Source organism: Herpailurus yagouaroundi, unplaced genomic scaffold, assembly GCF_014898765.1.
Source record: "Herpailurus yagouaroundi ecotype Mexico unplaced genomic scaffold, PumYag 182, whole genome shotgun sequence".
Lineage (NCBI taxonomy): Eukaryota > Metazoa > Chordata > Mammalia > Carnivora > Felidae > Herpailurus > Herpailurus yagouaroundi.
This window is the reverse complement of record NW_024412413.1, coordinates 3,644,689-3,665,764: the sequence shown is the minus strand read 5'-3', so window position 1 is coordinate 3,665,764 and position 21,076 is coordinate 3,644,689. Positions and strand designations below refer to the sequence as shown.

Here is a 21,076-nt window from a genome sequence, read left to right as displayed (position 1 = left end):
CGAGCGCCCGGGGCCCCGGAGACGCCGTGTCCACAGGTTGTCCCGCGGGAGGGAAGGCCCCCCGGGCGGGGGCCGCGGGCGCGCCCTTCCCTCGGCGCTGTCGAGCTGGGGCGTCACCGACTGGGGGCGTCACCCGAGGCCCCCGGGTTCCCCGGGGCTGGGTAGCCGCAGGCCGGGACACCGGGACCCCCGAGGCGGCGCGCCCGGCGGCTGCGGGCGGACCGGAGAAACTCGCCCGCGGAGCGGCTTGGAGTCGCTGCCGCACTTTGCGCCCCGGCGCAGGCGGCGCCCCGGCCGGTCGGGACGAGCCCAGGGCAGCGGCGCCGCGCCACGTTTCTCCCGAGCCCGGCCCTGCGGGACCGGCGCGCCGCTTCCGCGCCCGGGTCTCCCCGCGTCCCGGCCGCGCGGCCCCGGGGGGAGGGGGTGCGGGCCGGAAGCCGGGCTCTGTCCCCACGCCGACCCGGGACGGCCGACTGCGTGCCCGTGCTTTCCTCGCCTTCTTAAGTTGAAAGGAGGCACGGCGTGCCCCAATGTCAGTGTCAAACGTCTCTCTAAGAAAAGTCCACGGTGGTGTAACGTCTAGGATTTGGCGGGGCGCCCCGGGCCCTTCGGGGCTGCACGCCCACCCCAGCCCGGGCTCCCCCCCGCTCGCCTCCCCAAACCGGGGAGCCCCCCTCCTCTCCCGGGGCCGCCTGGGAAAGGGCGCGCGGGGCGGGGGGCACAGGGTTTTCCACTGCCGCCCGAGTAGGGTCACGGTGACTTTCCTCTTCCAAGGTGGTGGAGAGTTGGGGAGAATCCAGAGGACACATCGTCATCATTTCCTCCTTTACCTTCTTGCTGCCGAGGCTGCCTTCAAAGGCTCTGCCTCCCTGGAGGAACCGCTCCTGGTGACCCAGGCTCAGCACTAAGACGCTGTCATCACAGGTAAATAGAAGGTTTGATTGGCTCGTGTTTCCAGACCGACATGTTTAAGTGTTTACTTCTGGTTGCCCTACACGCTGGCCATCCGGGGGTTAATTATTACTCAGTGGTGCAAAGTTGGGGGTATGTTTTCCGCGCTTTGCAAGTAAGATAAATGTGGGCCGTGCTCAGTTGCCGGTTCTTGGGTTTGTTTCACTGGGAGTTTCATTCCTTTATAGCAGCTCGGTCCCATGTGATATGAAACCGGTCGGTGGAACTGTTAAGAAATGTTATTCCTTGACAGACTGTGCGGTGACAGGTGCTGACGAGTACTGAACCCCAAACGTGCTGGCTCCTTGCCGTGTTCAGGGTGCTTTGAATATCAGGCAGGTAGCTTGCTGCGGTGGGGGCTCCGGCCTGGAACCGTCATCACGCAGGACGGGCACAGCCGGGAGCAGACACGATTCTTCCTGTGCAACTCTGAAGCAAAAGCAGGTTCACCCACAGTTGAGAAAATGCCTTTCTCTTTTCTCAGATCTTAGACATATACTGAGAGACGTCCCATAATCGTGAAATAGTTTTTACCGGCTCATGTCTGTCAGGCTCGTAAGCAGATTTTTAAACGTTGTGCGTGAGCGAGAGAGACTGAGAGGAGAGGAAAGGCGTGTTTCTTCGATAGAAACCATTTTGTCGTCGGCTTCCGTTTCATTGACTATTGGGCGAGGAGAGATCTTGCCGTGTGAAATAAATGTTTCTGCTTCATCATTTTGAACGTCCGTATACTATTCCATTGTGCTTAGGTACAGCCACTGTTTAGCCAGTCCCTTAATGTGTGTGTGTCTATATATTATGGTGTGTAATATGTATATATTATTCATTCCACAGATATTTACTGAGTAGCTGCTATGGGCTAATGCGTTCAGTATTGAGCAAAACAACCATAGATCTGCTCGTGAAGCTGATTTTTTATGCCAGAATACAAAAAAGAAAGTTGGAGATTGTCCTCCTCATCCTAAAAGATGATTCTGGGGAGTCTGGAGAGAGAAACCATTTTTGCCGAAACATCTTACTGTTTGGTTGCTGGTCAACCGGTGATCTCTTTCCTGCATGCAATGAGCAAATGTGTACCTATGACAAATATTCTTTCAGTAGTCCTTAAAAATAAAAAAAAAAAATGTTGGGGTGCCTGCGTGGCTCTGTCGGCTAAAGGTCTGACTCCTGATTTCGGCTCAGGTCATGATCTCACGGTTCATGGGATCAAGCCCCTCATGGGGCTCTCTGCTGACAGCACAAAGCCTGCTTGGAATCCTCTCCTCTTGTCCCTGTTCATGCACACGCTCTCTCTCTCTCTCTCTCTCAAAATAAATAAATAAGCATTGTAAAAAATTAATTAACTAAATGGTTCTTTGCTTAGTGCAAACACATTATAAACACACCAAATCCTCTTTTCTCTTTTTCCTCTCCCACAGTCTCTGCGCCTGAATATTCTTAAAGGTGCCTCACCTTCCAAGTGCCTGGTGATTTTGTTGAACATTTCAACTAATTTTGCTGCAGTGCAGGGAGAGGGTGTGGCCTGTGTAGTTTCTGCCTTTTCTTTTTTCTAATTTTTTTTTTAATTTAATTTAATTTAATTTAATTTAATTTAATTTTATTTATTTATTTATTTATTTTTTTTTTAAATTTTTTTTTTCAACCTTTATTTATTTTTGCGACAGAGAGAGACAGAGCATGAACGGGGGAGAGGCAGAGAGAGAGGGAGACACAGAATGGGAAACAGGCTCCAGGCTCTGAGCCATCAGCCCAGAGCCCGACGCGGGGCTCGAACTCCCGGACCGCGAGATCGTGACCTGGCTGAAGTCGGACGCTTAACCGACTGCGCCACCCAGGCGCCCCCGATTTTTTTTTTTTTTTTAATTTTAAATGAAAACAATTTTTTTAAAATTTGAGGACCTCTCAGTTTTATTTCTGTTTTTGGTGGCTTGATACCGAATCCCTCTTTCGAGTGTTCCACAAACATTTCAAAGAAAGGCATAGTTTCTGTGTGTGGCGTGGACATTTGCTGCGTCTGTTACTTAAACCTGGTTATTGACATGGAACAAGTGGGTTCACCTCCAAGGCCGTCACGTGGCTAGGGAAACCTAGGCGATGAACTTTAATTTCCAACTTGGTATTGACATAGTTTTAAGGTAAGAAACCAAAAAGGATGTCCCAGTGGACCGTGTTTGAAAGAACCTGTTTCTTTTCCCAAGGATTTCTTTTTTATATTATTTATTTATTTATTGGGGAGGGGGTGGAGAAGGGCAGGGGGGGGGAGAGAGAGAGAGAGAGAGAGAGAGAGAGAGAGAGAGAGAGAGAGAGAATCTGAAGCAGGCTTCACGTTCAGTGTGGAGCCCCATGTGGGGCTCGATATAACCGTGAGATCGTGACCTGAGCTGAAATCAAGAGTCATACGCTCGACCAGGTGCCCCTTCCATGCATTTCTAGTGCTGACATGCGGTGACCTTCTGGAAAAGAGCACGGGCGTGCGAGTTTTCCAGCTGGTCCTACGGATAATCAGACATGACGTGGTCTGATGGCTGTTGTTACGGGGAGGTGTGTTTGTTCTTTGCCTCTGGAGTATTTACTTACGTAACATCTTGTAGGGGTGATGTTGCGACGTCTGGAAGAGCGTATACACTCCCAAAAGTGAAGAATTTACTCCCTACTAGGTCAGCCCCGTTACGATTATTTTTGTGGTGGAGCGGCGTTTGTTCTGAGCTTGTCGTGTATTTTCCGAAAAAGTGTTTGAGCATTTTGGTTGGCATCAGGTTGCTGCTGGGCACGGTGGAAATGCCTTAGCTCATTAATCACGTTAGGCCATCAATTTGGATTCTCGCTCCTCGGCTGCTGCCTGCCAGGCCCGGGGTCTTCGTCCACCTGTCTGGACGGTTCTTGCCTCATCAGAAAATGAAATTCTTTCCCGCTTCACCTGTCGGAAGGGTTGGGACGCTCACAGGTGGTGGCTTACGTGAAGGTTCTTGGTAAAGTTTCGACAAGTGTGCAGAGCCCCGGAGGGGTCTTAGGAGGAATTTCTCAGTAGGTAAACGAGTCCCACATCAGTGAGAACAACTGTCACAAGCAGCTTTGTGCTTTCTCCGAATGTGGCCGCGCCCTCACGTTTTCGGTGCTGATGCGTTTTGCATTGGCCCTTACTCCGCTGTACGTGGGACGTGCAAAGGTCTGTTCCTCATCCTTGGAGGGTGAAATCCTCCCGGACGTGGGCACGACTTCGTTGGGCACCCCCCTCGGTGCTGCAGACAGCAGGCCTGCCTCCCGCCCCGCCCTTGACGTTTTGCAGCTTTTCCCCCGCCCCCAAACTGGGATGGCCGGACCACCCTCTCTCTCCCAACGAGACGGGTGTCGCCGCACCCGTGCTGGGCCGCCTCGTGCTGTGTCCTCTGCATCCCTATTATAAAGTGGTAGTTGCAGTTGAAATGATTCTGCCCGCGCTCCTCGCTAGGTCTGGGGTATGTTAGGTATTCGATAGACCTTTTATGAGATGGCCCGAGAGTCTAATTAAATAGAATGCGATTTCTTTCTGCAAGGTCATGGATTCAGATGCCAAACAACTGACTTATTAGGCAAGGGGTATGTTTACACCCGTGTGGGGTGGGGAGTGCTCATCTCTAAGAGGGCAGGAGTCCCTGCGGGGGGAAGAAAGGCACAGGAGGAATTGGAGAAAACCCTGGCTGCATGCCCGTGTGTTCCGGGACGCTGTGCTCACCTGCCTGCTTCTAGTTTGCTCTGTTTTCAGGGATTCGTGAGTAAAGAGGAGGGACAGTTTCGCATCTGATCTGCATGCCTCACGCCTTTCGCTTAGAGACCACAAGTCAACCTTTAGGAAAGAATCACTTTGAATCGTCCAAGTTAGGAAAGCAAATGCGGGATGACTCATTGCCTCAAAGACGACGAAGCCTCATGTGAACGATTTGAAACTATAATACATTTAAGTGAATGGGACGCCATAGTTCCCTTTTTTTTGTTGTTTGTTTTTCATTTTTACGTGTGGGGGAGGCCCCGCGTTTTCTTGCAGCCACTTGTAACTGAATGAGCCTGTGGTGATGTGATAACCACACTGAGGTGACAAATTGCCAAGCTCCAGTAAAATGGACCCAGTCATTTAGAAGTTGACCCGTGGATACGTCCCTGTCTGAAATATTCTAAGACGTCAGTTGTCAGCCTTAACTGACTACTTAAACACATGCTTAACAATGAAGCAACGCGGCTCGTAAGACACAGGATTGAAGAATCCACATGCCACCAAATCTTGATGAACTGAGAGCAGGTTTTCTTCTATTACCTGTATGTTAAATGGGGTATTTTTTGCCAGGAGAATTTTTAGAAGCATCTCAGGCAGCTTTCATCACTGGACAAGTTGACATCCGTTAGGATACCTCCACGAGGAGCACACTCCCCCTGTCTTGGAGGGTGAGGAAATTTGATAAATTCGACGGTCTCCTTTGGCTCATTTTGCAGGACAGCTTGGCACCTGGGTCAGAGTCCTATTCACTCACTGTCCACTTACTTTCCATTTTAAGTTTATTTATTTATTTGAGAGAGAGAGAGAGAGAGAGAGAGAATCTCAAGCAGGCTCCACGCTCAGCACCAAGCCTGACGTGGGGTTCGATCCCACGACCCTGGGATCGTGATCTGAGCCGAAATCAAGAAGAGTCAGGCACTCGGCCGATTGAGCCATCCAGGCGCCCCGGGAAGACATTCTATCTTGTGGTACTTCTGAGACCAGGAAAGTAAACCTAATCCGTTCTCCTCAGGGAGGAGTCCTGGGAGGGACCGGACGAGTAGCTGAGAAACAGGTTTGGCCGTGGGAGGATGCTGACCGCACGCGCCTCGTGGGGAGCCGTGCCCTGGGAAGAAGGCTTTGGAAAATAAGAGGTGTGAGGAGAAAGGTATTGAGTGTAGCAGCATCTGAAGGTAGTGTTCCTTGGGCGAAAAGACCAGTGTAAACAGGGTTAAAAGAACTCGCGTGCCAGGCCACGAGAAAAGGACACGGGCGCAGACGTTGGAGCGCTGCTCCAGCGCCGAGAAAGAAGGTTCTAGATGCGGGAGGAGGGTCAAGTGAAGGGATAGGGGTCCTGGGAGAGCCGGGAAGCTCACACAGCTGGAGCCGCCGGTAGAAACCACCCCAAAGAGGAAGATCCAACGCTGGCAAGGTCCCCGCCTCGGTGTGTGCGTCCAGGGGGGAGAGGGCGCTCAGCAGGATGTCCATATGAGCAGAGGGGAAAAGGTGGTCCTTTGTTTTCACCCCAGAGCCCCAAAATGATGGGCCTTCTTCTGCTCCATTCTCTAGCTTAGATGAATCCAACCAAGTTAGCTTTTCACATCTGGGTCAGAAATCTACATGAAGGTGAATTTTTTTTCAATTTTTTTTTTTGAAAAAATTAAATTTTTAAAAAACTTTTTTGGAAAACATTTAAAAAATTTTTTTAATTTTTTTAATGTTTATTTTTGACAGAGAGAGAGAGAGAGACAGACAGACAGAATATGAGCGGGGGAGGGGCAGAGAGAGAGGGAGACCTAGAATCCGAAGCAGGCTCCAGGATCTGAGCTGTCAGCACAAAGCCCGACACGGGGCTCGAACTCACAACCATGAGATCATGACCTGAGCCGAAGTCAGACGCTCAACGACCGAGCCACCCAGGCGCCCCAACATGAAGGTGAATTTTTAACCACATTCAAGGACACATTCAAGGATAGCTGGTAGTCTTTCGTTCTCACGGGGGCACAGGACAGTAAAGGAACAAGAATCTAGAAGGAAGAAGCTAGCCAGGAAACCAGACACATCCGTGGCTGATTCGCACACTGAGACCAGCAAAGGCAGGGGAAGCGCTCAGCCACAGTGCATTCAGAAGTGGGCTTTCCAGGTTTGCGGAAGTCATGCTCTAGAAAGTATTCCGGAAAGATCCATGGCCAGATACGGTATCAGAACTGGCACGGTCTCTGAGAACAAAGTCTCAGAAGGACAAGAGCAAGAACCAAAACTTAGAACTCAGTAAAGGAGTTGCTTTTAAGGGATGAGAAGTGAAATTCCGGCCGAGGTGTCGGCACATCATCCATCCGCCTGTTGTTCCAAGACAGCTTCCGTCATCACGTTTGCTCCCACAGAGCTGCGAGGGACCTGGGAAGCAGACGCTTGCTTTCTGGTCCTGGGCTTGTGCCCTCCACAGAGCCCCGGGCGCCCCTCTCCGGGCTCCAGCAGTCAGTCTCCACCTTTGCCTGGGGCGCCCGGCCTCGCCTCCTCCCTGGAGGCCCGTGCACTTGACCTCAGGTCCGACGTCCACCGGCCTCCGGACGTCACCCTGACCCTCCCGGGACCTCCCACCCAGACTGTCCAGCCCTTGCTCCTGGGCCAGCACACGGCCTCCCGGTGGGCCAATGGAGACGGGATGAGGGCAGGGTCCTGCCCTGTGGCTGTCCGCCTCGCACGGGCCCATCTGGCCTGCCCCTCGGTTTCCCCAGTGACAAATGGGGTGACTCCCAGTGCTTTCCATGGGTGCTTGCGGCTGGCACATAGTAAGACGTCCGTAGGCGTTTCTTTGCTTATGTTGACTGTCAGCCTTCACGGTGACTCACCCAGCCCTACTCGCCTGCTCCCGTGGTGCATGGGAAGGCCCGGGCCTCACTCGCAGGGGCCGACATTGCTCCCGTACCCCCAGGCCCTCTCACGCATCGAGGTTCCTCCTGTTGCCTGGGCTGCTCCGTTACCCCGGACCCTCAGCATCCCCCCTCGTCCCCGTGACCGCTGCCTGGAGATCCGAGCCTGAAGTTGCTTCCTCAGGGAAGCCTCTCTGAATTGCCTGCCCGGCTTGTATCCCTCTGATGTGAGCACTTCCGACGCCCGGTGCTTTTCCTCCAAAGCACGCACGCGTTACGGGTTCGCCGTCGTGGCAGCCTGATGACCGCTGCTGACCCCGCCAGACGCGGACCCCAAAGCCCGGAGCCGTAGCTGCCTCGCTCTCCGTCAGCCCAGCATCGCCCAGGACTGTGCTGCCGGCTCGGGCGGTGCCCCCCCGAGTGAGTTGCGAGCCCCCGTAGGGCCGCCCTCCCGCTGAGATTTGCCGATGGCCCAAGCAGGTACCACCACCTTCAGGAGGCCTTCCGAGATCTTCCCCCAGACCAGATACGAGAATTTTGTCCCTCGGGTATTCAGACCCTACGGCACTGGGAACCTCTCTGGTCTGATTCCGCCTTCACCACAGCGGCTGTTCACTGAGTACTTCAGTCATTTATTTCTAAGCCTGAGCACTTATTCAGCAAATATTTACTGAGTGCCCACCTTGTGCCAGGCCGTGTTCTAGGTGCTGAGGAAGCAGTCGAAAGACAACACGCACAGTCACCCTTAGAAAGCACTGCATTTCTGGACGAGTGGGGCTCCCAGGCTAAGAGGGGAGGCAGGGCCCAAAGCAGATAATGCCAGAGTTTTAACAGTGGTCTGGATGGACGACTCGATAAATATTTGTCTTTAAAATTCAGAATTCCCGGGGCACCTGGGTGGCTTAGTCAGTTCAATGTCAGACTTGATTTTGGCTCAGGTCATGATCTCCTGGTTCATGAGTTTGAGACCCATATGGGGCTCTATGCTGATAGCTCGGAGCCTGCTTGGGATTCTCTCTCTCTCTCTCTCCCTCTCTCTCCCTCTCTCTCCCTCCCTCTCCCTCTCCCTCTCTCCCCCTCCCTTGCTTGCTCGCTGTCTCAAAATAAATAAATAAACATTAAAACAAACATTTTTTTAATTCGGAACGTCCTTTCATTAAAGGAAGCAAGTCGAGAAAGAGGCGATTAATCGTGAACAACAATGATCCAAGAGATTTCAGAACCCATTTTCGTTCTGGCTATTATCTTAAAGGCATTAAGTGCTCAAGTGAGATCCTTTTGACCCGCTTCGTTCTGCAGAATTTAGATCTGAGGTGAATATTAACTCTAATCGTGCATCTAATGACCTATATGCAGGAAACACTGTACGTTCAGGTGCAGGGTCTGCCTTCTGTTTGCCGCTGAACTTCCGGCAGTAAAAACAGATAAGCCCTCTGTGCAGTGAGTCTATCTTAATCCTGTGAGCATGGTAATTGTCTCCTGAAAGGCCACCTTGACAGGACAGGAGCTGGATTGTGTGCTGTTTTCTTGACACCGTTGGGTCTGATAGCAGTGAACCAACCGGGCAAATTATTCCCTGGACGAGTACAAGCCCCTTTCCCAGGATAACATATGATGAGTGATGTCAAGGCCTCCGAGGGCAGGCAGGCGTCTTGCTTCGTGGCTGTGGCGGTGGGGAGGGAGGTGGTGGTGTCCTGCCGGGGGCTGTCGTGAGCCCTGTCACATCAGGTGGGAGCAGACTGACTCCCCGTGGTGCCTGGGAGATCATCCCGGCCGCCTTCCTCCGTGGGTGTGATGATGTGTGGGGCTGGCTTCCAATACCAGACTGCCCTCTTTCTGTTAGGCTCCCCCCAGATCAGACAACCGAGATGCGTTTGAAGTCAGGTGTTTTTTTTTTAATTGTTTTTTATATTTATTTTTTGAGAGACAGACAGAGAGCAAGCTGGGGAGGGGCAGAGAGAGACAGGGTGGGGGAGACACAGAATCTGAAGCAGGCTTCAGGCTCCCAGCTGTCGGCACAGAGCCTGACGTGGGGCCCGAACTCACCAACTGTGAGATCATGACCTGAGCCGAAGTCGGACGCTTAACTGACTGAGCCACCCAGGCACCCCTATGATTGTGTGAGTTTTGAATGTCATCTGTGGTCCCTGTTTCCTTGCTGGTCGCCAGCCAGAGGTGGTTCTCGGCCTCTAGAGGCTTCACACATCCCTTCTCTCGTGGCCCCTTTACCGTCAAAATCGGCAACATGGGTTGGGTTGTCCTCACATCCGGAATCTCTCCGATGTCCCTTTCTGCCTCATCGCAGCCAGAGAGAGTTCTCTGCTTGTAAGGACTCAGGAGACTCGAGTGGTCCTCTCCGAATGATCCGGGCCCATCCCCTCAGCCAGGGGTCTGTGCCTGTCTGCGTCCGTCTCCTTGAGCAGCTGTAACAAAGCACCACAGTCTGGGTGGCTTGAAACGACAGTTTATTCTCTGCAGTTCTGGGGGCAGGACGTCGGCTGTCCGGATGCCAGCGGGGCTGCTCCCCCCATGAGGCTCGGGACAGAACTTTCCTCACCTTCTCTCCTGGTGATGGCGTCAGGCTTGGTGTGGTTTGGCTTGTAGACCCACCCCTCCAGTCTCTGCCTCTGTCACCACACGGTGGTCTCGGGGTGTGTGTGTGTGTGTGTGTGTGTGTGTGTGTGTCTGTGTGTCTGTGTCCAAATTCCCCCGTGACACCAGTCCTATTGGATCAAGGGCCCACCCCACTGCAGTGTGATCTCATCGTAACTACATCTGCAAAGACCTTGTTTCCGATAAGGTCACATTCTGAAGTCCTGGAGGTGAGGTAGGGCGTGGGTCTGTCTTTTGGAGGGTGGCGGGCGGGCCACACATCACCCCCTGCAGAACCCTCGGTCACACCTGCAGAGCCCCCTTCTCCACGCAAGGCCACATCTCCATGGGCTCCGAGACTGGGGCTCCGCGTATCCATGGACCTCTTTAGGGGCCATTATTTGGCCCCACGTCATAATCCTGCCTTCGTGGAATTCACGGCCTCTCCTGTTCATACTCGAATACGAGTGAGCTCTTTAGCGTCCAGCCCTGTCCACTAAAGACGTCTCTGGAACAGCAGAGAGGAAAAGCTGGGGCCGGGGTTGTCAGTGCGTTAGGCACTTGGGGTAGGGTGGGTCACACAGACACAAGCGGGGAGAGTTTTAGGGGGACGTGTGTAACAGCGTGGTGAGTGGCCGGGCAAGGTGGTTTCCTTCCTTCCCTCCACCTGGCTGATGCCCGGGAGAACCTCGTGCTGCCCTGCGGAGGGCGTGAGCAATGGACGCCGCTAGAGTATTGGGAGGTCGCGGCCACGTGGGACTCTCCCAGCCCTGTGTCCCTGTTTGCAGCGAGGGAGGACACCCGAGTTGTGCTCATTCCCCACGTGGGAGGTCTTCTCTGACCCCGTATTTGTAACTGCGGCCCCTCCCTCCTGTCTTGTCTCCATCCAACATGGGACACAGGACATCCATCCCTGTTTGTTGGTTTTTCCCCCCCCCCCCCCCACCCCAAGAACGGTAACTGGGCAGGGATATCTTGTCTGTGTTCTGCGCTCCTGTACCCTCAGTGCCTAGAACATGACCGAGCACAGAAGGCAGCTAAAAACGTTGAACGGACACAGCCTCCCTGTCTACTTAATGCTTGTTGAAAAGACGACCGTTTTTCTGTTGTAAAATTTTGCTGGCATTTTACTAGAAAGGTGTGATTTCAGTAACACTGCCTGAACGAATGTGAGGGAAACTTGAAGGAAGTGTAGTCGTTTACCCATATACCAGGCTATGGAGTTTATTTTACGGCACAGAAGTACTTTGGAGCTCCAGAAGTAAAAACGAAAGGGAAAAACGACCATTTAAAACTCTGGAGCCGAGAGTCACAACTATTAAGTGGTTTAAAAACGTTAAGATAGGGGCTCCAGTCTTGATAATGGCGTAGGAGTTTGGAAGCCAACCGGAAAAGGTGGACGGAATCTTTAAACATGTGCCAAGGCGTTGGAGAGCTCACCAGGTAGTGAACAGTTGCCAGGCTGAGGTCTGGAGAAGTTGGACCCTTGACATTTGGGGTCGTTTTGTCCCCAGTTTACGGATGAAGCAATTAAGAGACTAAAGAGCACGGCTAAAAGTAAAAATTGGGGGTATAAAACCTACGAGAAGGGGAGACCCTGGGAAACATCCCAAACTTTGGGTCGGGACCCAAAAAGCTGCCCTCTAGGAATACAGCGACCTGGAGATCAATCAGCTTGCTCACGAACTGAGCCGGGTTGTAACTAATCGCATTCCTTGAGGGGGATGAAGGTGGTCCCAGATTGCCAGGACCCTGGCAGACACTTGCAGGAAGAAAGCATCACCCTGGGCCTCTATTTCCAGGAATAAATTCTCAAGCATAGGTAGTCCTCGCTCGTCAGTTCCATTATGCACAAATTCCAATGACCAGTTAAATACCCACAGGCTCCCTAAAACACAGTTCAGGTTTCCATGACCCGGTACCTGAATTGAGCAGCTGCGGGAAGCCCACGGCCCACTCGCCAGTCTTCCAGTCACTACACAGATAACAGATCTGTGACCAATCCCAGCTCTCCTTTCAAAGTCGGTCTGTGATTGGCCCTGTGCGTCTATCATTCAGTACCTGCCATAGACCACCTCCTCCTCTCCCAGCGACAAACCCACCTGACCTTTTCTAGCACCAGATAAGCCTGTAAGAGGAACGAAGCAACAAAGAAAAAGGTGCAGCAAGTAAATGAAAGGTGGTAACACGGGGAATAAAATCTGAATCGGACCTAACCGGAGTTACCGAAAAACAGCTGGCGGTGGGGATGCTGCCATTTAGAGACGCTAGATGGAAATCCAGAGGCACCTGGTACAAGGGACCTGTCCGCATAAACGAGGAACGTGACTGGGACAGAAAGAGGGAGATGTCCCAGAAGAGGTGATCGTAGCAAGCTTTACCTTGGAGGATGTGTCCCAGATATTTCAGGATCTTGAACGTGCAAAGCATAAGTAAGTGATGGAAGCCAGTCCAAACTTAGGAGTTTGACAATTTACAAAAGAAAGCACAGAAAAGATGCTCACTCCAAATCGTGACTTATACGAGAGGAAGCCAAGCATGGCTCACACTACTTGCAAAGTTTTTTTTACAAGGAAATAAAACACTTGAATTTCAGTGTTTCTAATGTTTTAGATTACAGTGTACTAAATCCATATTAGCGTTACTATATTTTTTGTTCCCTGGTTCATTTACAACTGATAATAAAGGAATTTTTAATGTTTTGCCAAAACCTTTTGAAGGTCATGGTAATTTTCACCACTGATTAGTAAAATCATTTTGCCCAGTTTCTGCCCGCATGATCCTTTTCATGGTCAGGCAGGACCGTACAAATCGAGACTGTAGAGGATGACACACGACAAAACTGACCAAGCATACGTGGAGAGAAGACTCATGAAACGCAGAAATGAGAGATGATGGAAACAGACCCGCAAGACTCTAAATATTAGGCTTATAAGATATAAACTTCAAAAGCACCTGCTCACTCTATTCAAGAAGATAAACGACAAGGGTGGGAGTTTTGGTAGAGCACTAGACATTATATATTTAGAAAGGACATTGATTGGAAAAATACCCGGGTAGAAATTACAAAAGTAAAAAATGCAAAAACTTAAATGGTGTACTCTGTAGATCAATAAGACAGCAGAGTAGACACAACTGCCGGGAGAATTGTTGAATTAACACTAGGTCAGAAAATAATATCTAAAATGAAGCACAAAGAGACAAAAGGACAGAATATAAGTATGGAGAATTACATTATACGTATAATTGGAATCCTAGGAGGACAAGAAAGGGAGAATGGAACAGAAGCAATGTTTACGGATATAGTGGCTGAAGTTTCTCTAACACCGATGAAAGACATCAAGTCACAAATTCAAGAATCCTATAGAACTACAGCCAGAATTAAAAAAAGAAAAATCCGTATCTAGACGCACTATGGTAAGACGGCTGAGAAATAAAGACAAAGAGATCATCTTAAAAGAAGCTAGAGGTTAAAACAATTTGAAAAGGCATCACTTTCAGAGGAGCAACAAGTCAGAGATAATTTCTCAACCACATTTTCAGACTTCTCAACCCAAAACATAATTTTCTCAGCCAGAAGACAATGAAAAGACACCTTCAGTGTACTGAAAGTTGTTTTTCTCCTCCCAGGAATGAAAGGTTAGTTTAACATTTAAAAAGTCAGGGCACCTGGATGGCTCAGTCGGTTGAGCATCCAACTTTTGGTTTCAGCTCAGGTCATGATCTCACAGTTTGTGGGCTCGAGACCCAAATGAGGCTCTGCGCTGACAGCACGGAGCCTGCTTGGGACTCTCTCCATCTCTCTCTGCCCCTCCCCACATGATTTCTCTCTCTCTCAAAATAAACAAATAAACGTTAAAAAAACATTTAAAAAGCAATCAACTATCAAAAAATTATGAACTGCGTAGGGATAAAATGCATGAGATGTGCTCAGTGAAATCTACACAGCATTGCTGAGAGAAATATTAAAATAAATGGCAAGTTATCCCATGCTCTTGAATCAGAAGACTCAGTATTGTTTAGATGGCAGTGCTTCTTAAAATGATCTATAGATTCAAAGCGATCAGAATTGAATCTTAGCATGCCCTTTTGTAGAATTGGACAAGTTGATTCTAAAATTATGTGGAAAGGTACAGGAGCGAGAGCAGCTAAAACAACACTGAGAAAGATCACAGTGGGAAGACTCAGATACCTGAGTCCAAGAATTGTTCTAGAGCTACAGTAGTCAAGACAGTGTGGTGTTGATATGAAAGCAGACAGACGAATGGAACAGAACAGCAAGTCCAGAAATAGATCCTCACATGTATGGTCAATAGACTTTCAACAAAGTGCCAAGTCATTCCGGTGGGGGAAAAAATCATCTTTTCAACAAAGAGTGCTGGGATAATTGGATAGCAGTATGCAAAAGAACAAATCTTGAATCTCATCAAAAACCATATTAAAGAAAGGGAGGAGTAGGGGCGCCTAGATGGCTCACTTGGTTACGCGTCTGACTCTTGATTTCAGCTCAGGTCATGATCTCACGGCTCGTGATTCTGATCTCACAGCTCGTGTTTCTGAGCCCCGTGTTGGGCTCTGTGCTGACAGCCCAGAACTTGCTTGGGATTCTCTCTCTCCCTCTCTCTCTGCCCCTCCCCCAGTTGTGTGAGCGCTCTCTCTCTCTCTCTCTCTCTCTCTCTCTCTCTCTCGCAAAATAAATAAAACATTTAAGAAAATAAAGAGGAGGAGGAGGAGGAACTTGAAATGGGTCACAGACCAAATGGTAAGGATGAAAACCACAACTTCAAGAAGAAAATATTGAAGCAGTCTTAGTGATTTGGGGTTTAGCAAAGATTTCTTATATATGATTCTAAAAGCATGATCTATGAAAAAAGTAAGAAATTGTATTTCATCAAAATTACAAAGTTTTGCTCACTAAAAGACACAAGAAAACGAAAAGTCAAGCCACAGGCTTGGAGAAAATATTTGCAAAATGTACATCTGACAAAGGACTTACAGCTGGAATATATAAAGAACTCTTACAATTCAATAAGAAGACAAAGAACTCAATTAAGAATTAGAGCAAAAATGGGCAAACCACTTGAACAGGCTCTTCAACAAAGGGCAGTGGATGGCAGGTAGGCACATGAAAAGATGTTCAGCATCATTATCATTAGGAAAATGGGGATTGGCAGCAGTAGATATCACTGTCAGTAGTAGAGAAACATCACTACACACCAACTAGAATAACCGAATTTAAAATTAAAAAGCCTGACCAAGTATGGCGGAAGGTACGGAACAGCAGGGACTCTGATACGTTGATGGCAGGAATGTAAAATGGTGCAGCCACGTTGGAAAATGTTTTGGCAAATGGTATCACTGACATTATTATCAGAAATATCATACACCTGAAAGAAGCCAAATCAAAAGGCTACACACTGTATGATTCCAACCATATGACATTCTGAAGAAAGCGAAACTGTAGAGATGATCAAAGGATCGGTGGTTGCGGGAGGCTGGGGGAGGGAGGGATGAATAGGCAAAGTGTAGAGGATTTTTAGGCAGTGAGACTCGTCTGTCTGAGACAGCCATTTGTCCAAACCCACAGAATGTACAACAAAAGTGAACCCTAAGTTAAACCATGGACTTCAGTTAATAATAATATATTGATATTGGCTCATCAATGGTAACAAAAGTACCAGGATGCTACTAATGGGAAAACTGTCGAGTGTGTGTGTGTGTGTGTGTGTGTGTGTGTGTGTGTGTGTGTTGGGGGGTATTATGGAAACTCTTGTACTTTCCACTCAGTTTTTCTGTAAACCTAAATCTACTCTAAATAATAAAATCTACTAATTGAAAGTGAAATTAAAAATGACATCCAGCTCAGGGCACCTGGGTGACTCAGTCGGTGAAATGTCCAACTCTTGGTTTCGGCTCAGGCCCTGATCTCATGGCTCGTGGGTTCAAGCCCCGCATCGGGCTCCACGCTGGCAGTTTGGAGCCTGCTTGGGATTCTCTCTCCTTCTCTCTCTGCCACTTCCCTGCTCGCTCACTCACTCTCTCTAAAAATAAATAAATAAACTTAAAAACAATTTTTTTAAATGACATCCAGCTTAAAAAGGAAAAAGTGGGGTGGGGGGGTGCCTGGGTAGCTCAGTCACTTGAACATCCGACTTCAGCCCAGGTCATGATCCCGTGCTTCGTGGGTTCGAGCCTCACTTTGGGCTCTGTGTGGACAGCACAGGGCCCGCTTCAGGTCCTCTGTCCCCCTCTCTTTGCCCCTCCCCCAGTTGCACTCTCTCATAGGCTTGTTAGTTAAAACGATTTGAGGGTTTTTTTTGGTAAGAAAGGGAGCGACGTTTGCAATTTAGTGCCAATGTTAGATTCATTCAGCCAATATTTATAGAACACTTGCCTGGAATAGCAGAGGGCGATGGCAGATGTGAACTCTGCCTTAAGAAGTTACGGGTCGTTTGGGCAGGAAAGGCACTGGTCAATACCTTGGGTGTGAGCTGCGTGGACGCAGAGGACAGACAGGCGGGTCTGGGAAGGCTTTGGGGAAGAACTGATGTTTGAGCTTCCCCTAAAATGTGTGGGAATGGGAAGCATCCCAGCCAACGAAATAGGATAAAGTATAAAAGCTGGAAAACACGAGTGGAGTCTGGCAAATGATGAGTAGATTGTTTTGGCCAGAGTACAGGGTTTGCAAAGGGAAACAAAGACAAGATCGATTCCTTCGGGATCAAGTATTTACTGAGCTCCTTCATGTCAGGCATGGGTCTGAGCACTGGGGAGACGTGAGGTGAGCAAAAATCTACAGAGTCCCCTTCCTCCTGGAGCTGGTGCTCCGGCAGAGACAGACAGGTGATAAGCATGGGGCGGGGGGGGGGGGGGGGGCTCCGTGAGCAGGAGGGGGTACGATCAGGGCTGCACTTGAGGATGAACCTGGCAGCAAGACCCCACGAGGGGGAGGCGGGCGGCGAGGGAGGCCATTGGAAGGCTGTCGCGGGAGTCCAGGCGGAGGGTGTGATGCCCCGCGCTGGGCTGCGGGTGGGATGGATGCAGGTGACTTCAGAAGAAAACGGTCCTTCAAAACAAACCACAAACAAAGCAGAGCGTCCCGAGGACCCCAAGCCGTAACTTCGTGCAGACGTAAAAGACCGAGGTTGTATCAGGCGTGCCGGGTACAAGGCATGGTGACAGCTGTCCCTGGCCTCAGATGTGCCCTCTTGCTGGCACGGTGGCTGGAGGAGCCTCCTGCACGTAAGGCATCCTTGCTCTGACAGGTTCCTCCGCCCTGCAGAAGTGCATAGTCAGTTACCGCAGAAACAGGACCGTCCCCTGCTTCAAATCCCCGGCACTCGCTCTTATGAATAAACCCTTAGTGGTCTCCTGTTTCTCTCTCTTATTTTCATGCAGAGCGTTCTAGCAGAAAAGTCCGTGTTTCCCCCCTGAAACAGGTTGCCCCTGTTCCCTTCACGCTCTTGTCTCTGTAAATTGCATTCTCCAAGTTTCTTTAGGGAAGCATTTGCTCTGCACCGACGCGGGCCCTCGGCTGGCTATTACGAGGGTGAGCCAAACGTTTGAATTGCGTCCAGCTGCTTCCCATCTGCGTTAGGTGGATTTCGGTGGGGTTCTCTGCACCCTCTTCTTAGTTGGGAATAGACAGAATAATTCTGTGTTCCGCCTTCTGTGTTATGGTGAATGGGACTTGAAGCTATGTCGTTCTGAGAACCTCTAGTTCCGAGCAAGAAAGGCTCGCAAGGTCTTCCAGCTGGCACGGTGACCAAACCCAAGGCGTGGAAGTTGCCAGAGAGGCTCGGAGCCTGTGGGAGTTCCCGGCGTCGGGAGGGGGCCTTGGGTACCTCAGTTAGGGGGTCTTACCGAATGCTGCTTCTCCACAGAGACCTCCTGAGAGTAGGTTATTCAGGGCAAGTAGGTGTTCACTCGGTTTCCACCCCTGTTGGAAAACAGGAAGAGAGAGGGATGTGTGATGTCACTGAAGACAGAAGAGAACCGTGGAAGGGCTTCGGATTGAGAAGTCGTGACCGCAACGTTCAGTACCTGACCCCGGACTGGATCCCGTACCGGGGGGGGCGGGCCCCCCCCCCCGCTTTCCCGTGCGTTCTCAGATCAGCTGGCGAAACTTGACCACGAATCGTAGACTAAAGTATTGTATCTCTGTCAATTTAGTGACGTTGATAAGTGCACGGCGGTGCAAGAGAATATCCTTATTCTTTGCAAACACAGACTTCGTTCAGTGTGGAGGGGGAGGGGCTGCGCGTCAGACACGTGCACACGCACTTGCACACGCGCGTGCACGCACACGTTCTGTGGCTCCGTGCCTATAAAGACAAAGCAAAGGAGAGAGACGATGGGCAGAATGGTAATTATAAGGGGATGCAGGGAAAGGGAGTGCGGTGTTCTTTGTGCTGTTTTTTTGCGTAGGTGCATCTTTCCTGCAAGTGAAATTGCTTCCAAATAAAAAGTTAAAGAGCGAAGGGGTCAACACAAAAGATGGCAGCTACATTAGGTATCCCGGCTACATGCACTGCCCCGTTTGGGTTGTGAAAGCCACAGATGGGAACACATGAACACAAGGTCTTAAAATAATCACTCCTAATTAAAGTTTAAAAAAAGGGTTTTTTTTTTTTTTTTTTTTGAGATGATGAGAGATCCACGTATAGTTGTAAGAGATAACACAGAGAGATCCCCAGGACTCTTGACCCGGTTTCCTCTTGCAAAACAATAGCGCACCGTCACAATCAGGTTATCAGTCGGGGCATCGGCACTGATGTCGACAAGACACAGAACGTTTTTCGTCACCCCGTGATCCCTCACACGGATACGGCCACATTGATCCCTCCTGCCCACCTCTTCCTGGTCTCTGGCAACCTGCTCTCCACTTGTATTACTTCGTCGTTTCAAGAGCGTTATACCATGAATCCTGTAGTACGTAACCTTTTGGGATTGGCTTTTTTTTTCACTCGGCACGATTCTCGTGAGATTCATCCACGTCGTTGGGTGCCCCCCCTCTTTATTGCTCTGGAGCGTTCCACGGCACAGGTGGGCCACTGCTTGTGGGACCATTCGCCCGCGGAAGGACATCTGGGTAGTTCGCAGTTACCAGTTATTATGCGTAAAGTTGCTGTGGACGTTGGTGTCCAGGTCTTCTGGTTTTTTTGGGATCGCTCTGTTGAGAGGCAGTTTGCGTACCAGACAGCATACGGGTTTAAGTGCACAAAACAACTCCATGGTTTTTTGTTTTTGTTTTTGTTTTTTATAGTTACAGGGTTGTACAGCTGTCACCACAATCTAATTTTAGAACGTTTTTTTTTAAAAATTTTTTAACGTTTATTTATTTTTGAGACAGAGAGAGACAGAGCATGAATGCGGGAGGGTCAGAGAGAGAGGGAGACACAGAATCGGAAACAGGCTCCAGGCTCCAAGCTGTCAGCACAGAGCCCGACGCGGGGCTTGAACTCACGGAGGTGAGATCATGACCTGGGCCGAAGTCAGACGCTCAACCGACTGAGCCACCCAGGCGCCCCTAATTTTAGAACATTTTCATCACCCCTGAGAGACACCACATCCCCATTCGCTGTTTCCTCCGCCCATGCCCCGTCCAGCCCTGGGCAACTCTGGATCCACGTTCTGTCTCTGTACTGCGTATACTGGAATGGCATCCTCCACGCGGTCCTTCGCGACTGGCTTTTTTCAGGTAGCGTCATGCTTCCGAGGGCCATTCGTGGAATAGCACACATCAGCCTTCATTTCCTTTTATTTGCCATAAAATATTGTATAGATACACCCTACACTGTGCTCAGCACATTTTGTTGGTCCAGTACTCAGTGGGTAGACGTGCGGACAGCCTTCGCTCTTGGGCTCTGACGGATGATGCTGTTATGAACATTTGTGTACAAGTTTTTGTGAAGATGTTTTCACTTCCCTGGAGGTAGAATTGCCGTGTCACGTGGTAGCCCTCCGTTTAACTTTCTCGAGGAACTGCCTGCCGGACCCTTTACCACACGGCTACGTCATTTTACAGTCTCACTGGCAGTGTGTGAGAGTTCAAGTTTCTCTGTACCTTCACCAAGGCTTGTTGTCGTGCGTCTTGTTGACCAAAGCCATCCTAGCAGGTGTGGAGAGCTCTCCCACCGTCATTTCGATTTGCGTTTGCCTACTGACTAATGACATCGGGCATCTTTTCGTGGGCCTACTGGCCATTTGTACATCTCCTTTGGAGAAATGTCTATTTAAATCCCTTGCCCATCTTTAAGTGGGGATATTTGTCTTTTTATTGAGTCGTAAGAGTTCTTTATATGCTCGGGATACAAGTGTCGTACCAGATGCATGATTTACCAATATTTTCTCCCATTTGGTGAGCTGCCTTCACGCTCCTGATGGTGTGTTGATAGCACAAAAATGTCTAGTTTTGATATCAAACTTATTTGTTTTTCCTCGTCACTTGTACCTTTGGTGTGTGTGTAAGTTCTTCGGTGAAAGTAAATTTTCATTTCACTGGGATAAGTGCCCAGGAGGGCAATTCCTGGGTCATATGGTAGTTGTGCGTTTGGTTTTATAAGACATTGGCCAACTCTTTTCCAAAGTGGCTCTACTGCTACACGTTCCCACCAGCAACGTCTGAGTGACCCTGTTTGTCTGCATCTTTACCAGCATTTGGTGTGGGTGCTATTTTTTATTGTAGCCATTCTGATGGGTGTTCGGTGATATCTCACTGTGGTTTTCGTCGGCAAATCCCAGTGGCTAATGATGTGAAGCATCTTTTCACGTGCATGGTTCGTCATCTGTATACCCGTGTCCTAATTGGATTTTTGGTTTTTATTGTTCAGTTTTGAAATTTCTTTATGTACTCAAGATACTTGTCCTTCGTCAGTTACGTGATTTGCAGATGTTTCCACCTAGAGTGTACTTGTCTTCTAGTCTCTTCGTA

The 21,076-nt window shown here is 49.8% G+C and overlaps 1 protein-coding gene across 1 annotated transcript in view; it reads left to right on the top strand.

Annotated features, from left to right (window-relative positions):
- Positions 1-13: 13 nt before the first annotated feature.
- Positions 14-21,076, top strand: part of PPARA (peroxisome proliferator activated receptor alpha) — a 67,029-nt gene continuing 45,966 nt past the window's right edge. The window contains exons 1-2 of the mRNA XM_040490547.1: positions 14-36; positions 775-924. The gene's annotated coding sequence lies outside the window, so the exon portion shown is untranslated. The remainder of the gene's footprint in view (positions 37-774; positions 925-21,076) is intronic.